The sequence below is a fragment of the Dicentrarchus labrax genome, unplaced genomic scaffold (genome assembly GCF_905237075.1).
Source record: "Dicentrarchus labrax unplaced genomic scaffold, dlabrax2021, whole genome shotgun sequence".
Taxonomy (NCBI): domain Eukaryota; kingdom Metazoa; phylum Chordata; class Actinopteri; family Moronidae; genus Dicentrarchus; species Dicentrarchus labrax.
In genome coordinates, this window is record NW_026136702.1 from 15,968,528 (window position 1) to 15,987,280 (window position 18,753).

Genomic DNA, 18,753 nt, shown 5'->3' on the forward strand with positions numbered 1-18,753 from the left:
CTCCTTTCTATATTTAGATGTTTTAATGAGCTCATTCATTTAAGAGCCAACACACAGCAATTAAATGATGGGCTGCATAATGTAATGTGAACAGAAAATAATACAACTAACCAATTCAGTTAAAACTGTCAGGTTCAGTTTAAAGTTAGCTCCAAACTCAGCACCAGCGGTAGAAACAGACAGACATAACAAATCACCTTCCTTATTTTTTTTGTATTAATTTCTGAACATGTCTTAGTCATTACAGAGGAAGACAGACCAGCCACAAGAATGAGTGGTTAAAACACTGAAGCTCAACAAAGTGGCCACTTTCTGGTGAAGTTGCATTACAGTTGTGAAACACATGCCCCACTTCACAAAGTACAGAATTTATTTTAAATGTAAAAAACATGACATTTTCTGCCCCGTTAACCTTTAAAAAAAACCTTAACTAAACTTACTTATAGCTGAGTTCAATCAGGGACAAAGGACTCCTCTTTTCTCTGGTCAGATGCACAACTAAAGCAAAGGCCGAACAAACTCTGTATGCTTCATTTTATAGCATACAGAGGTTTAGGAGGTTGACACCCCACTGTCGGCCGCCCATTGGACCTGCCCCTCTTTACATCTCGGTGTCCATCCCTCCCTTTTTCCTTTATCTCAAACTCCCCTTTCTCCCCGACCCTTCCTACACATTTTTACATTTACATTCCAAGCATGTGTGACGATCTTTGGCACGGAGACGTCAACTCCTAGATATCTATCATTTCAAGTAAACAGTAAATAGTGAGAAAGACAGACCCTTCCCTTGACAAGAGAATAACAATCACGTAAGGCTGAAGTGCTCAGAAAAGAAGCAAATGTAACAGCTAGAGAAGAGAACATGAAGGATTGCTTTTTTATTTAAATTGTTCCACATTGAGTCTTTACATTCCCATCTGTTCCACTGTCCTATTTTTCAATCTATGCACCCATACCTTCTTAATTTCTCCCTTCATTTCCTCCCATGTTTCCTAATGCCTACTCATTTCTCACCTCATTTCATCCACTGTTCCTCTTCAGCACCTCTATCATTATTATTTTTATGTCTGTTGGCCTTTCTTGTGCATCTCATATTGGCCTTTTATTACCTCCCATCACTCCTCTTTTTTAATTTCATTCTGTTCTCAGCGCCACTCTTAACTTATGTAACGCCCTCTCTCCCTTCTTCTCCTTGCATCTTTTCCCCCAGGATCAGATGGGACACATGTGTTCAGATAGCTGTGTGACACCTTCTCCAAACAGAGTAACTTTTCTCCCAAGACGCTTCCTCCATAAAAAACACACAAAGCAATTTGGCATCAAATCAAACTAAACACCACAAGGCAAAGTTTAGGTTGTCTCAGTAAATACAAGGATCATGAGCACTTAAATGCAACAGCTCTAAATAAAATTTACTGATCAACTCCCCGAGCCGTCCATTGTAAGAGGCTGATAAAAAAAAAGGTACGTGGTGGAGTTTTCCAGCACTTTGTTTTCATAAAATATTGCAATATGATATTCTTTGTGATGTTCTTACACCCCTAGTACACAGGGATGCTAATTTAAAGATGGACTCCAGTTCGCTGTGAGCTGAGAAAGTCTGGCATAGTGATCAAGTCATGTCAAGCTCCTTCTTCCCCTTGGAGCGCTCAAACACTTGATTTCAATGGCTGAATTTACTGCTGCTCCATTTTAGATTGGTTACCAACTACAGGGGCTAACATAAGCGGCAACCAACAAGCCAGTTGCTACACTGCTTGCTACAACTGTTTTAAGGAGGCCGGAGAAAAAACGTAAGAAAATATTTTTTTTTGGAAGTTCAGAACCAAATCGCTATTCTTGCGTGAATCATTCGTCATTTCCCCCCACCCCTAATCCACAGGAGGCGCTAAAGAAAACCATCAATGCGTCAGCAGAAGAAGACTGCTCGCAAGTACATAACACAGTTTGCACGTTCCGAACTTTTATGGAAAAATTGGCTTTGCAATGTTTTATGAGGAAGTAAATGTATGAAACATGTTTGTTAGACCTCAAGAATACCCACACAACTCATTTTGGTTCCTGAATGCAATGCAACAGCGTGTCAATTTCCTGTATTGTGTGTGTTGTGAGCTAGCGAGGCGGGCGGTGAGCAACCGGTGCAAAGAGATTTTACAGTCTAAATTTAGTTTACTGTGCCAGCAACACTAACACTCCCATGGTGCTCAGGGAGTCAGCTAATAGGGCCGCTAGCTGCCCTGTTGGTTAAGATAATTGACATGCTTCCCGCATGTGCTCCTGCGGATGTCCGCCATTATGTCAGCAGCCAGTCACGGTCATGTTTTAGGGTATTTATGGATAAACAAAAAGTACATTCAAGATTTTTATCTTTAATTGTCACACAAGAAAGTTAAAAGGACATAAACTGTTGCCAGGGCTTATTCATTATGTACTTTCTTTGAGGTAAAACTAGAGATATACTATTGAACAATTCTCTTATTGCTACGTTGTGTGCAATAAGTGTGTGTGTAAGTGTTTATTGCCAATGTATCTTGCTATTGTTTTATTGCCCAGGCCTACAATGGATATTAACCGCATCCATTCATGGTTACATTAATTAAAGATAAGACCGGCATGTATAATTTTATTTATTCACAGGTGAATAGACTGTTGTGGTTCCTGCTGACAGACATAACATGACGAATCCCATGTTTGATCTAGTTGGTCATGAGTGCGCTCTCAGAGCAGGACACAGACTGCTCTATATGAAGGGAGCCCATTAAGTACCATGCATCTAAAACTATACAGGGCTGACTGAGCGGAGTCCAACTCTGAGAAACAACGGTCTATGAGAAAGGTTTGGATGGCATGTGGGATGGGAAAGACACTGGACTCTATTTGTTAAACAACAAGTCCATATGTGCTTCCTTACATGGAAATTTACCGCTAGACCAGGCGTACACTGTGTGAATAAAAACTACAACCTGGCCGATAAACTGACAAGGCCAATATAAGTCGATATTAGCCGTCAGTAAATTATCAGTATATGTTTCTGCAACAAGAGGTTCCAATACAAATATTCTACATGTTTAAGACAATGTAGAAACAGTCTCCACAGTTTTAAATGGCCTTCCTGGAAACTCATAACAAAATTAATATTTTACACTGATGTCTCATTTTTCTCTCCCCCTCCGGTTGTCATGACACAGTCAGTTCCAACAACATTGTCCAAACTTTATCATAGCCGGTGGTATTACAAACACCACACTGTGAGTCACAGTTTAAAGCACACTGGCTCGACCATGTCCCAGATTCCTGTAAAGTATGCCTCTCTCAACCTAACGTGTCATGAAAACGAGCCAGCTGGCACAAGTTGCCTGGTGTCGAAATGGTGCCCACCACACACACACAGTCACACAGGCACTTTGCAGTCTGTAGAGTGGTACAAAACTCCAGTTTGGCATCGGTCTGACACTTTAACTAGCCGGCCTCTCAGCGAGATCCAACTCCAACAAACAGCACTCCAATGGAAAACGATTTAACAGGAGTGATGGTAATTTATTGTTTCCTCTCTACTGTCAAGGTAAAAAAACATATATAGTTCAGATCTTGCCAAACTGTTCAAGAGGCCAGCGACTATGAATCCAGGAGGCCGGGACAGGAGAGAATAGGGAAAGGAGCAAGTCCGCCAGTATTTATCTTTGTGAAGTTAGATGTTATTTATTCTGTGTTTTGTACTGTTAATATATATATATTTAAATAACTGAATTAATATCATAAACATTCTCTAGTTTTATAATGTTTCATCCGCTATGCAGTCCTGTTTGTGTGCCACAGTGCATTATGTGTGCTGCAAGAAGCAGCAGTGTTCAGGACTTTAGGCAAACCTGAACTTAATCATGTGCACTGAGGGGGAGTTAGGATTTCTTGTTTAAAAGGAGAAGTTGTTGAAATCAAATTTATGGAAAGGTATGACCTAGTAAATACACAGGTGGCACGATACAAAAACTCCCACTCTTTCCCACACAGTGTAATCATCAATTCAATCAATCCATTTTTTATCTTGGACACAGGGGTGAATCTTAAGAGAAAACGAAGTACATTTAGTTACAGCGAGTAGTTTCTTGTTTTACCAGCATACCTCTCCAACAGGGCCGCCTTTATTCCCAGGCTGACACACAGAATAGTTTGATGCTGGTCATATGATGAGGCGAAGGAAGAATAACCTTCTCCCTGAGGTCATTTCCCAGTGCTTATAGAGGGTCAACACTCTTATCAAAGCCATAACATTTCCTCTGCCCACCCAGTATTAAGACTGGAATGCCATTCTAGGAAATAAGTGAAACGATAACAGGGAGGTATTAATTTTTACAGTTGTGAAATATTCATCTGGCAACAGGTATAGCAAACTCATGCCAAGAGTTGTTGTACTTGGCATGAGTGACATTTTGTCAACAAATTGTTCAGAATGTACGCCTCTGAACGCAGCATATAACTTAAACTACAAACCAAAGCCAGTGTTCAGGATGTAATGACCTGCCGGTTTCCATTCCAGAAATCTAATTAGAGATTATTTCACTAATGGGATACAACCTGAACACAATTAACTGCAATTAACTAGCTAGTAGCAGAAAGAACATTAAATTGAATTGCTCGAATCAGTACCTGCGAAGTACTGTATACACAAAACAGTATTGAGGGCTTTAAAATGTTCTTAACCGTCTTTTCAGCATGTCTGGTGTATGCAGCGGAAACAGGACAAACTGGATCATGTAGAATCACAATACTCTGCACTCATCACACAAAAACATACAAACTGTGTGAACTGTGCCCTCTGTAGTCCTTGGCATGTTTTCTCTAAATCTAAAATGAACAGAGGCAGGATGCACTGCTACAGTGTAAACAACAAAAGAGAACAATTATTTCCCCACATGTGAAGCAGTCACTCTCGAGGTAGTGGGTCCCAGTGGCAAAAATATATACTGGGGACCTTTACGTCACACCATCTAAAAGAGGCTTCCTATGCATAACCCGTAAAACTCTTCACTGGTGATTTATATGCCGTTCACATCGGGGCACAACAACCAAGTTTCTAATTTCACATCGTTCCTAGAATGACACACACACACACACACACACACACACACACACACACACACACACACACACACACACACACACACACACACACACACACACACCCACACACACACGTACACACACACACACACCCTTCTCGGGCCAAGACATCCAAGAATACATTACAGTAACGTTGCAGTACATTGACTTTTATAACCTTGATTCCTATTTCACACTGTGTTTCCTCCTGTTCTTCTTTCAAGGACGTTATTACAGACTCTGTCGGCAGCCTGTCCGAAGAGAACAGATTAAACATTTAATAACAAGTCCAACAACAGGCAGACTAGAAAAATGGAGGAACATGTGGGCGATTTACTTAATCTTAAAAAGAAAAGATGAAGGATTCCCTAAATATTACATCATTGAGAAAAGCCTGAGAAACAAACGACCATGTTTGAAGACGTCTGGAGAAAGAAGAGAGAATAATGAGCTCTGGTAGTAATTTATTCATGGTTAAGCACACTATTTAGGGCTTGCACTGGTTTTAATGGGTCAAAAAATCTAAATCTGTTACATTTACATTAAAGAACGTCAAAGTGATTGTGTTCAAATTCTCGACCTCAACAATCACATCGTGAGAAAAGCGAAATGGCTTTGACATATCACAACATTTAAACATGACACAAGTTTCTGGCGAGGAGCCTTTCTTCAAATGTTGCTCCATGTTGGCTTCACTCAACTAATCTCTCTGATACCGTGGTCGAGTGCTTGCACTCAACTGTGAGAGGAAGTGTCAGCGGTTTGGAGATTCAGACAAGACAATAGATGACACAAGCAAAAGCAGTAGGGCTGAACTATTGATTATTTTATTATTGTTCATTAATCTGCCAATTGTTTTTTTTTTTTCAATTAATTGGTTTTATCTAAAAAAAAAGCCCAGGATAACGTCTTAAAATGACATGTTTTGTCCAATGTGTAGTCCAAAGAGCAACGATACTCTGTTAACAATGACATCAAAAAGGGAAAAGCCTTGAATATTACTGTTAAAACAAGACTTAAATGATTAATTGATATCAATCAAACATGTTGCCAATACATTTTCTGTCAATCAACAGATTCATTGTTTCAGTTCTACAAAGCAGACTGTAAGATCGTTAATGCTTTTTACGAAGAGCAGCAAGCACTCAGTACCGGCAACAGGGTAAGGTGACTGGACGAATGTATGAGCGATCGGTGAGTCCATGACAGGAAAACCAGCTGAAGGGTATTTTCACATCTAACTGCAGTTAATTAAGGGTTTATATCGACTAGTTTGACAACAGGGAATACAGTAACAAGGTGATTCACTGAGGACGAAGATGGTACAGTACATATGCATGTACAAATATATCCTCAATCGTACATTGTTGGACTGACGATGGCCAGTTGGACATTTTTAACCCCAATAAGCAGTAGGCCATTCATACTTGACAGAAATCCAGCTTTACTAAGACAGTAACTACATCTACAATCTCAAGAAAGTCCACTGGAAGCTTTGCTATCAAAGATAACATTCAGGTGAGGAGGTTAATGCACATTACGCACTTACTGACAACAGAAAGTCAACACTATAGTATTATGCATTATAATTAAATTCCTATTTTCAATTAAAAGCTGCAATCATGCTTTTGCACCCGCAAGCTAGAGGTGGGCGATATATATTGTTTGCGATAATATCGTCATTGTTGTTTTGACGATGTGCAAATTTCCATTATCTGGTATTTAAATTACTTCGCCAAAAATATTGAAACGCACGCAGAAACTCCTCTCATCCACTTAATACACGGTGCAGCAACGCTCTCTTCAGCATGGCAGGATTCAGTCACACGACTAGTGACATCTCGCTAGAATCCTCCTTGCAACAGTTTAGCAGCACGTTGTGATGGTAGAGAGAAAATGCAAGCACCTCCAGTCCCTGAAGCTACCGGTACTTCAGATGATTTAGTGCCGAGACGTGGGTCTACCTCTCTGGCATGGAAATGGTTTGGTTTCGAAAAGACTGATAAGGGTCTGTGTCCACCAAACACGTTTTTAGTGCTAGCAGCGCCTATTTTGAATACAAATCCTATGAGCTTCAGCGTTCAGAGTACTAAGTGCCTTCAGCGTTTTTTCAGCCTTTTTGCCCATATCGCCCCCCCTACCGTAAGCACAAGCCAACAATCACTAATCACACTTTCTGTCTTGGGTTACATTTTGAATTAAAGTAGGCCACGTATTGTTGATGTGACTTCTGATAGTATTTGCAGCCAGTCACCCTGGCAGCAAATGCAATGCTGCCTACACATTTAACAACATCGCATGCAAGCATTGTGGTTTGGTGGGAAACCCATCTCCCATCAGTCAGTAGCCGTCCCTTCAAACAGCTTGTCTTCAAACAGGCCTTGCATGTCAGCCACTGGCTTTATACTACTAGCCAAATTAAATCCTATACACAGAACAAGTATTAAAAGAAAATAAAACTCAAAAAGATTAAACAACTTCTCAATCTGAACCAAAGCTGTGAACTGAAGGACCCTGACAGGTGGCCAAATACAGTCACCTCATCACTTCCACATGGGCAGAGAGGCATTTGGATATTCAGGGTGAAACCAAGCAGACGCAGCAGGCCTAGGTAACACCGTCGGGGTCCTCACGCTCTGATTGACAAAGAGACATAGAGACCGATAAAATTAACTCAAACACACCTCTAACAACACTGACTGGGCCTTTGTTTTCTGGGAAGATGGGGTCAGAAATCCAATCATCAGAGAATGTCTCTTGGCACTTTTCAGGTCTCACAACATCTTTCAGGAACAAGAGAAAACACTGAATAGATATTTTACCAGTTTCAAACCTCTAATGTAAAAGTTCCCACATCAAATAATTAAAACATTAAAGCTTTTTTTTTTCTTAGTGGAAAAAGGGGAACAACCTGCGCACATCAAGATAACCAGCTTGGAGTAGTTAATCAGAGAATGTAAAATGAGTAATCCTCTATGTCTTTATTGTCCTCTTGAGTATTGTGGCACTAACGTCACTGCGAAACAGCTCTTCTTTATGAGAAAACACAAACAACTCAAAGAAAACAGACCTTTTCCATACATGAACCGCTTCTCTGTACCCAAGATTGTCCTTATGTAATGTGTATTATACGATTCACGCCCAATCAGCTTCCACCCAGACGCAGGTCTGTGCAGGGGCGTGAACCACAGAGAGACCGGCGTGCTTTTGTAAACCTGGGATGTAATCAGGATAATACAAAGAAGAGCAGGAAACAATAGCACAGGGAGAAGAGAGACCTTTGTGAGACTAATGAGAGCAGCCGAAAAAAGGTAAATCCTGGGGGAAAACCCTGGAAAGAAAAAAAAAAAAAAACTCTCTCTCAAGCCAAGAGAGGGAGGGAGCATGAAAGGTCTCCAAATCCATTGTCCCTGACCCTCCCCTTCACACCACAAATTATTTCCCGCCACTCAGAGAGAGCAGGAACAAAGCCCATCTCCAGCTGCCTGTCTTCTTAGTTGGTTCAAGTGGCTGACTGATGAACTGGCAATAGCAACTCCACTTACCGCCATGACTACACTTCAGTCATCGCTGATGTGTTCAAAACTAGGACGACTAGAGGGGGTCAGGCTTTTGATGAGTCAGTTTAACCAAATCTCATCACCACACACCAGCCAGATGATACACCCTTCATTCTGCCAGTGTGGATAATAATAAATTACATTTTGTTTTTCTTGCCTTGAGGCGTGTAGCTGCAGTCAGCTCAGGCAACAGATGGGAAAACTTAACTCCCACTCCAATAAAACAGATGCTCATGTGCACCCAGTGGTGGGTCGATGCTGCTGTCCCATCAGATGTTCAGTCGAAAAAAACAAAGCCACCATTCTGGTTGCGCTCTTCTCCTCTTGCTTCAGGGTCAGCAGAGTCGCAAATAGCACAGACACGTGTGAATGGAGCCAGGCCAGGAAACACTCGCTCACTCACAGTCAGATAGATCCCTCGTCATTTAGAGGAGTTACAGTAATCCTGTAATACATTTTAGAGTAATACCACAAATCCCCCCCCCTCAAAATCATTGAAATATGTAACCTCAAAGCACATCCTACAGTAACAACAACATAAATACTGAAGATCATCATGTCACTGAATTCACTATTAAGTCACATTTAAAGTAACTAAAACTATATTATATTATATTATTAGTGAGCTACATAAACATAGATTGCACATACCTGTGAAAGCCACAGCTGAGGTTTGAGTCACCACTGACATGTAATAAAGGTTTCAGTGGATTTTTAACTTGTTCTCCTGTCACATCACATCCTGTGATATATAGTACAACAACCTCGTGGTTCCTCTGAAAACGTCTTCGAAGCTGCCTGTCACACACGTGCTCTCCCAGAGGCAGCCACCTGATTTATCACCAGGTTGTGCTGAGACTAATATTAATATTTTTTTTTAATAAAAGGCTTAATTTAATATAAAACGCTTGTAACGTTAAATAGCGTAATTAAAAGCTGGTTCCCATAGAAACATACAATATTGAACACATTTCACAGACATTATTTAAACTCGAAAATGTTAAAGTTACACGAAATGAGGCAGAAATGTGAGAAGGCAAATGAGGTAACTTCAGCAGCTGTTTGTCGGTGAAAACTTAACTTTACAAACAGCACTTTTACTCTCCATTTTTGGCGCTAAATTTAATTTCTAGCTGTAGCCAACAAAGGAGGCATGCTGCTGGCGTCCACTTACCAAAACACCGGTACCCGTTGTCTTCCCGGTTGTCTCCCGGGAACAATAACAGACAGCACAACGAGCACCGGAGGCGTTAAAATGAACTAAATCTCCTCTCTCACACACACAGCCGGCAGAAAGCAGACCACCATCTGAAAGTAACGCTCTTTTATCAACAATGTCTCCTTCTGAGCTGAATACAAAGTCGGACCGCCGCCACTGTTCAGAGATAAAGCTTCATAATAGGCTGATAGTAACATTAAGTCAGTTCACACTGCCTCAATCAATCATGCGGGGATGTCCTTACCTTATCATTACAGTCTGTGCTGGCTTGTTGTATCTCAGTCTCAACTCAACAGCGGACTAAATGTGGCGTTCAAAGCTCCTTGGAAAAGTCACAATCCGACACAACGATGAGGGGCGGGGGGGGGCTCACTGAACAGTCATTTCAACATAAACATAAAATAAAGAGATCGACCGTGTAACATATTGAAGAGTCTTGTAATGACAAGTCAATCATTTACAAATTGAATAATCAATTGCATTTTGGAGGTAATTAACTTTCCTTAGATTGCATATCATTAAAATCATCATTAGCCAACATACAATAAGCAACATCCTTTTAGTCCTAGTAACTGAGAGAAAAATATATCCATACATACGTGCAGTATTGATTTGTAGGTGATTCAACTTCCCTGAACTAGTGATTGTAGCATTGCCGATGGTCCCAAAACGCAGCACTAGATGGAGGCGACCAGATGGAGGCGGAGGAAATCTGTATTTTAGTGTGAGATGACGTTAAAATGTCATCTGCACAGATCTGGATGTGTCTGTCTCTTTGGTTATGAATAATCTCTTTATTGTTACAAACCACAGAAACACCCTCAGACGATGTGATACTTCAAAGGTACAGCGAGCTTCCAGTCACTTATTAGATTATTACCAACTGGCAATAGAGAGATATAACCATAAAAGTTATATATCTTTTGTTTATTCCAAATTTTAGTTGTTATTTGCCCAATAAACACCATTAAATGCAATAACCCTCTATCACACTATGTACTTTTATATCATGATACGCAGAGCAATTAAAGACAAAGATACCATCGTATAATGATACTGCATAATATCTGATGGGAAATAATAATCCCATAATCCTGTGCAGTAATAATTATGGTCCGTACAATAAGACTCTTATTTGGGGGGACACATTTTTTGGCTGCTTGACTTGCTTTGTTGCCGCTCTGAGCTGCACAATCGAGAGATCATTTCCTTTCTGGAGCGAGATAGAGGTTTGAAAACACCCCAACTACATGCACTCTTTGGCTGTAGCAGCTGGCATTAAATCAGCCTAAATAACTTGCTAGGAAATTACAGACTGCTCGTGATATTTCCCCAGAATCACAATGGCAGTACCCAATAAGTGAGCAAATAACTGATTAACTGTTAAAACACCAGTTGGTTTGAATGTATTGGAATAAAATGTGTGTAAACAGCTTATGGAGAGAACTGTTTTCAATTGTACCATGAATCATTTACTCTCAGCATTATTCACACTTAACAACAGTGTTTTAATAAATGCAACGTCAGCACATGTACTCCAGCTGAAGGTCAACGCTGACTGTGTTTAACTGTCTGACGAATTTAGTCAAGGACAAAACAATACAAGTAAAGGATAAGAAAGACAGAGTGTGCCTGAGGGAGCCTGCATTCACATGACTGTGCTAAAACTGACATTAAGGGCAGGAGTTTTCCATGTGCAAAAAGCAATTTGAAATATCGAATTATTGTCCTCTAAATGAGATGGAACAAATGACTGACGATAGGAAAAACATTGCAGTTAATTGCTGCTATTATGCAACACAATTACCTGCTGTAAATCTGTCTAAAAAGAGACAATCCTCTCTTAGTAAAGCGTGTTTTCTTAAGTGTCTACGAGAACTGACACCAATGTATAATTTCATCATAACACTTCGGTCTGAACTGCCCTGCCGAGGCGTTGTTTATGGTCGGTTTTTGTGCGGCATGTGAGTCTGGACACACTTAGAGTTGGTCTCTGCTGTTTGCTCATATAGTCGTGGTAGGTACACAGTCATCCACACCCTGTCTCCCCCCGGTCTAAAAAAAGCTTTCTGTGGTTATGGACAGAAACCATGTGCAAAGGAGCGCTGGTCTGTCTGCCTCCTCACAAACACAAACCCAACAAGGAGGGAGCTGAGGACTGAGGGAGCACTGTCTCTCTGTATTTCATTTACATCAGTGTCTTTTTTATTTCCTGTAGCTGAATATGTATCCCTTGCTCTACCCTCCGCGTTCCTCTGAGGCTTGTTTACTGGCTTGCGTAGGCAAAGGGGAAAGTCAGTCAGCAGCTTTTGAGGGCACAGCCTCGACTGAGTTTTTCCACGGAGAAAGAAAAGAAAAAGAGGGAAGCAGTGAAACGGAGACAAGGAAAAAAGAGAGAGGATGGTTTCTACGAGACAAGTAAACTGACACACGGAAACTCTAGCTCAACAGGTGCATATGTGGTTGAGGTCTTCGCCACTAACTGACTTTTGAGGCACCTGTGTGACGATATATCTGCCAATAACCAAGAGTTTGGCATGCAAAAGCTGTACAATAAGCTAAATCAACCCGTTAAGAAACCCAGTATTTCCCCATTGCAGCTCGTAACAACACACTGTCAACAAGAACCTGGTGGTTCAATGGCCTCCATTTTATTGCAAGGTTGCAATTTTTATTGTCACGTGTACATCTTATAAACTCTTTCACTTCCTCCCGACCTCTGACAGTTCTCTCAGGCCATTTTTAGAACACATGTTTATGAGCAAACAAACATCATACATGTCTAATTCGAGAATATCCTGTGAAATCTGTGGCATGAGGGAGAGGAGGAGGGCATGACATGAATAGGCTGGAAGTGGCTTTCTGGCCACATACTGAGATTTAAGAGGACAGAGGTAGGAAAAGGAATTCCAGTGGATGGCCTCTTCAACCCCTAAATGGCTCAGGAGACACAGAGAGAGTGAAGTAAATTTGGGATTAGGAATTTTGAGGCCTGGCTCTGTTTTGGAGGATTAAGGTTCGGACTGAAGCGACGAAGACAGGCAAATAAAGAAAAAAACTCCTCGGGGGGGAAGTCTGCGAGAGTGAAATCCCTCCTCATCTTTACCTTCAGAGCCCCTTTAAATTCCCAACAGAGTGTGAGTGGTCAGCAAGGGTCAAGCACTATTATGAAATCCCTGTCACGATGGATGATCCACAAATCTGCTGCTGCACAGACAATACATTCCTTGCAATCCAGTGGTACATTTAGGGACAAGAGCTAAGTCTGAGACAGTCCATTATGAGATCTACCACTTTAGTTTAAGTCCAGCAAATTCAAAATTGGCTTTAGTTCCCAGTTCTCAGAAACTATGGAAACCATCCAGAAATCCTCAGAAACAGACTTTTATTTGTTGAGTTCACTCAGTTCACCTCTTCAATCTGTACAACCCTCATTTATCAACAATTTGGCATATGCTAAATGTTGACAAAGGCTTAAGTTTTGGGCGCAAACTTATCTAAAGAATGAAGCAACATTGCACAACACATTTTAGATTTAGTAGTCTATAATTTGTAGCTGAAAGATTTATCACTACGTGAATGTCAGATGCCTCCCTCACTATTTTTTGGGGTTCTTCCTCTGTAAATAAAACCCAATAACATCTTTTGTATTTCCCCATCTAACAATAACCTCATTATGTATTTCAACCAGGACAAACAAGTGTGATCATTCATAAATGCCTTGAAACAAAGTAGGAGTTCACATAAATCACTTTGGCTCATTAAATTTGGGGATTATTCAATGTTTACAAGTCAGATTCCGTTCAGCATATGAGGAGGAGGATTATGTGTGCATTCCTTTCATTTCTACATTCCTGTGCTGTTTGTGAATTTAACATGCGTAGTGACAGTGCTGATGACAGGGTTGGTGTTAAAGGTTAAATCCACACTTAGTTACAGAGGCAGAGCACTGTCGCCGTCTCTGGTGGTTAAAACTTTGACAACACAACCATTCAAGAGGTTCTCATCATTAATGAAGAAGTTAGGGTCTCACTCCCAGATACTTATCTTCACTTCTTTTGAAGTATGCCCAGGTGTAAAATTTGAAGAATAAATTGATATTACGTATAAAAATACCACCGTTAAGGTCTCTTAAGTACTTTTTCCTCTAAAATCCTGTGTGTGCAGCGCAAAAGATCCTATGTAAGTTTAAATAAGGGTTAATTTAGTTCATATTTTATGTATTTGTCTGAATGTTTAATGGATTTTTTTGCATATATGTTGTGTTTCCATATATAGTAAGGTCTGAAAAGGACCTAAATGCCAAGTCAGTGGATGTTTTAATGATGGCCTGATTTACCTTTTTAATTCCTTTGCTCACTCCAAGTGATCTGGTCTGTAATGTGTTCTGTATAATATTTATTTATCCTGCATAGAAAACTGTAGCTTTTCACTTTTTGTTCCAGTAATCTATTTAGAAGATTTAATAACGCCTCTTTTATAGAGCAGGTGTGGGAATGACGCAGGATTAAAGTGCATTGGATTTATTCAGATGAGACAGCAGCGACAGGTTTAATCCCTGGTTGTCACTGTTCACAGGATTACATCAAATAATTACTAAATAAAGTCTCACTTCTGTCAGGACAAACACTACAGTGCTGTATCTCTGGGTTGTCCAAGTGCTTTTCTCTCTATGTCTGCATGTAATCGGTTAAATGACGTTTAAATATAACTACATACATTTTATAATATACATTTTATCCAAAAAGAGATGACTGGTCATCAAATTTGGGTTTTGAGAGTTTACTTTATACTTGACTTCCTCAACTTTGTACGCCAGTTAAGTTGCACTTTACATCCATGTTCATTCCAGTCGTTTTGATCTCGGTCCTCGGATTGGGATCCTTCACGAGGGCTTCTTCAATTTTCCCCTTTAATGGGAGTTGTTCCTCATCCGAGTTGAGGGTCTCAGGATAGAGGATGATGTATGCTGTACAGATTGTGAATCCCCATAGGGAGTTATATAAATAAAACTGATTTGACTTGACATTGTTAAGCTTTGTTGTTCATGTTCTGCTGTATGTCTATTAGTGTGTAATTTAATTGAGATAAACAAAAAACAGAGTCAAATTCCTTGTATGTGTTCACGTGCTTGGCCAATAAAGTTGTAGTCATGCCAGTAGACAAGGCTTCAAATACAGATTTTTTTTAAATCAGCTGCTGCAGAATAAGTTTTTGACAAAAGATATTTGCACAGAAGTTATGCAAGGTCATTATGAAAACCTTGCACAACCATCTCATTTTTAAAGCATGTATTGTTCATCTATTTGGAAAGAATGTCAGTCTTTTAAGAACATTTCCTTTATCCTTTCCAACCAGGAAAACTCGCACCAGCCTTAAAGGACCATTGTGCAGAATTCAGTGGCATCTGGCAGTGAAGTTATAGACTTTAACCACTTGAATACAGCTCAGCCTTCCAAGCATTTAGGAGAAACATCACAACCGGATCAACCGGAGGACTCCATGGAAGAGGACCTGCTCTACTGTAGATAAAAACAGCTCATTCTAAGGTATCGATTCCTATAAACAGATGATTTTACACTAATGAAAACATGAGGGCTGGTCCCTAATAGTTGACTTAACCATTCGAAGAGTCTTAGTCGACAAAACTTTCATAAGTCAGACAAACAACGTCAGAATCCATTCGGGGGCTACGCCTTGTCACCAGGACAAATATCAGGGGGTTGTTGCAACCGCTTACTGGTGCACTTTCACATCTGCTAACTGTACTAGCAGCTGCCACTAGCTAGTTAATGGTCCTATTAGCTATTTGTACCCAGACTGGGAGCTCGGAGGGCAGGGGGAGTTACTAGCAGGAGCGGGGAACTCAGTGGGGAGCCGCAGTGGACCAATAGAGGCTGACTTACAGCGGCTCCAAACAGGACAGTTATGACCTCGGTGTGGTGTTCAGGGGTTTCATGTATGTCAGCTCATTCCTTTGCTGTACATGCGATGCGCACACTACACATCAAACCAAAATCAAACCACGTTACCATTCAGCGTACAGTGAGCTCATGTTTTCATGTGTTTACTTAAATGTATGTGGGTTTGCATGCGATCTGATATGTTTTCTTTGTGCATGTATGTTCCAGGGTCCATAACATCATCTGTTAAAAGATTTTGGAGTGCTGCCATTACAATGTTTTCTATGGCGTGGTTATGTCCATTCAACATCCTGTTTGCCCATTTGAAACCCATTACTCAATTGTTCTCTCTCTATTGCTGCGTGAGACGGCACCAGTGATATTTTCCACTCTTGCTGATACTAGACCATAGCGCTCCTCTTGTTTGCTTGACTCTCTGGATGCTGGAGGCCATCTGTTGAAGCCATCAGATCAACAAAGACAATACTCAAGGTTGTTATTGTTGAAGAAAGCTTAATCAGAAAAAGAATTAGTTGAGAAATACAATGTTTTTACTTTTCTTCCAGATGTTAGGGGTCATTTAGCCCGCTGGAGGAGACCCTGTTAAATAACTGACAACTATTTGCACTTTTAATATGGACTATACTTCAGTAGCTCCAGTGAAAAGTGTGGATTATTCAGAGTGAGGGGGACACTGAATAAAACTGTTGCTTCTATTTTTTTATTGTAATTCTTCAATGATGTGAGCATGCAGATAAAATGCCATTAATCTCCATTGTACTGAAGTGGAGGCATACATGTCAAGACAATATAAGATACCACTAGAGGTAAGTTAGTTTGGGTCAATCAACCGTTAAAGACTTACTTTATGTTAGGTGTGGTCAGAGTTGTGGTCTATTTATCTGTAACAACACGTTACATTGTACTGACACAGTCTGGAGTACACTTCTACATCACTGCAGCAAGGTGAGACATTACAGCACTGGAGGTCAGCAAAAACAAGATGTACAGCTGCTAAGGTAGTTTTTTAAAGCGGCTATAATCTATATTTTTATCACAGTAATGTATCAAATCACTATATGAAAACAATGTGAAGTTGTGAAAGGGGTCACTATTTTCAGTGTCAGGAGAATCATGGAAATACTACTGGCCCAATTTTCAATAAACTTGATGGAAGGGTTTAGCATGGCCCAAGGAAGAACCCATTCAATTTTGGAGTGGATCCCAAATACCGGGCGGACACATATTATTTTTCATCCTTGTTAACATTGCAAGATAGGTCGACTGTACCACTGCTGTCTCTGGCAAGATGAACTGAATTTGTCACACATGCTCAAACCCGTCGTCATAATAGACTTTTCCACACTGATAAGTAAATTGAATTAATTAGTATAACTGGTAACACCTGTGTTTACCCTACTATTTCATGTCAAAATGGCTGCTGTGAAAAAGGTCTATTAAAGTAAATGGTGTGCCGTAACTAAACACACAACAAAACTAACACCTCAAACATCACTGTAGCAACAAAGCACCTTGGTGGAGGTCTGTGCTCTCCGAGTGTGCTTCTAGTACAGTAGTCTAGTACAAGTTTTATCACAACTTTAGAGGCCCTACACACCCACATGAGTGTTTTCACTTATCCTCGACACCAAAGCCCATGTACTAATACACACCCACACAGTCCACGAAGAGGTCTATTCAGCCCCACCTGCTGCTTTTCTCCTGTACAAATGGTGCAAAACAGCTCTGAGTGAAAGGAACACATTTACACGTGTATTTATCAAACCCTTTTCTGTTCCTGAAGTTCCCTGTTTTTTTTATAGGCTGAGTTAAAGGAATCTCAGAGGCTGTTACCAGATCCCTCAGCTGCGTGGACGGCATGGCACTATGACACCCACATGATTGAGTGAGCTGCATCTGCCACATGTATGACCCAACAACTGCGTGTGAATCATAGATCAGGGAAGGGTTCAGTTCCACATTTCTACTGAGTAAGGGCCAACAGTTAAAGTACACTGTTACTATTAAAAACATTTTACAATTAAATACTTTTGAATTCTTATACAAAAAAGTTCACAGGCTGGCTTAAATTCAAAAGGCTGCATTTCAGACATGGGTTTGTTTTCACAGTGTTGTTTTTAGGTTGTGCTCTGTGTCTCTGCGTGGCTCCAGGGTCATTCGACAATTAAAGGGGGAAAGCTCAGTTTACACACATAAATGTGACAGTGGTAAACAGAATGGCACTATACTAGTCAACAGGATGTCTCTTAAATATATTTTTGTAAATTAGCTTATAATTATTGTTTAGTTTACATACAGTAGCAGATCACATTTTGAAGTGTAGGACACACACACACACACACACACACACACACACACACACACACACACACTTATGATGTATTAACATATATGAGATTTAACAATCCATGTATCTGACCTAGCTAACAGCAGGAGATTATTATTTAACTGTATTATTTAAATGAAAACTGGAACTGAAAATGACCAGAGTTTGGTTTGCTCTTTTTGGGCTACCGTAGAAGCATGGTGTTTCAACATAGCCGCTTCCACGGAAGGATGTTGATAAAAATGGCTCATTCTACAAATAAAAACAAAACAATTCCTATATTCAGGTGATTACACAACATACCTGAATATTATATTGATTTTATTCCTACAGATTCTCCTAAATGTTACACACTGGACCTTTAATTGTTATTTATTTATTAAAATAAAGATCAATTCTCTTCCCTAATCAATTAATTTACTTACTAAGCTCTGCATGTAATAAGATAAAATGACAATATATTAAACATCAGGTAAAATAATTATCTGAATATCACAACATAAAGAAATATTATTAAGCATCATTTAGACTAAAAAAAGTTGTTTATCATAGAAAATATTTTAACAGTTTATGCTAAACATATCAGAGACTGAAGCCTGTCACATCCTCCCACTTCTTTAACCACGT

At 40.1% G+C, this 18,753-nt stretch overlaps 1 protein-coding gene across 8 annotated transcripts in view; it reads right to left on the reverse strand.

The window, feature by feature from the left end:
- Window positions 1-18,753, reverse strand: part of LOC127374538 (equilibrative nucleoside transporter 1) — a 40,219-nt gene that overhangs the window by 14,340 nt on the left and 7,126 nt on the right. The window contains exon 1 of one of the 8 annotated variants that reach the window (XM_051420014.1): window positions 10,476-10,498. The exons of 2 other annotated variants lie outside the window; for them this stretch is intronic. The gene's annotated coding sequence lies outside the window, so the exon portion shown is untranslated. Of the gene's footprint in view, window positions 1-440; window positions 583-5,275; window positions 5,300-9,308; window positions 9,332-9,831; window positions 10,037-10,120; window positions 10,242-10,475; window positions 10,499-18,753 lie in introns of those variants that run through there. 5 more of the 8 variants (XM_051419997.1, XM_051420026.1, XM_051420051.1 and 2 more) reach the window with 5 other exon arrangements.